We start from the raw sequence: 758 nt of genomic DNA, 5'->3' as shown, positions 1-758 counted from the left end.
AAGAACGACCTGACCGTTAACATTTGTAAAGCCTTTGGTGTACTCAAGATTACTACCTCTGTTGATTTGCAAAGCTTGTGAACAGCAAGACCACCTCCCTCCTGGAGGGAAACAGTAAACTGAAATTAAATAAATACTTGTCTCTTAATGAATAGCTCTTCCAGTATTTCTTTCAGCTCTTGTAAATATTAATTCTAAAGCTCTTTGGTTCCCCATTTCTGCTGGCATGTAAAGCTTGGTCAGTTTTGATGCATGGAGAATACATTTGCCCACACCAATTATATTTTAATTTATTTTTAATTAAATGCATGCTCACTGCAAATTTTGCCACATGCTAATTTGGATATGAATCACCATTCCAACATTCTCCATTTTCTAAAGTCATGGAGTTATGCATTCTATATTCAGCGCTTGCAGGAAAAGACCCACACTAGAAAATACAAATAAGCAAAAAATGGCTCCCGATTCTGAGAGAAAAGAAAGAATTAATGATGTATTTATCTGCTAATATTAATGTCATTTCAAGGCTCATATCTACAATGAAGAGTCCAATGTATTAGTTTTATGGAGATTGAACTACATTTATATGGGTGATCCATTTTATAATATTTATGGTGTTGAATAAATGTCTGTCATTCCAAATGCAGAATGCTCAATTTCTGTTACTTCATATTAATCATTCAGACACTATATAGTTTAAATTACATGAATAGTTTTATTATTGATGAATTTGCCAAATGTACTAATATTTGTATCTT

This window comes from Leucoraja erinacea, unplaced genomic scaffold, assembly GCF_028641065.1.
Source record: "Leucoraja erinacea ecotype New England unplaced genomic scaffold, Leri_hhj_1 Leri_622S, whole genome shotgun sequence".
Taxonomy (NCBI): Eukaryota; Metazoa; Chordata; class Chondrichthyes; order Rajiformes; family Rajidae; genus Leucoraja; species Leucoraja erinaceus.
The sequence above is the reverse complement of the archived record's forward strand: the minus strand, read 5'-3'. Positions refer to the sequence as shown.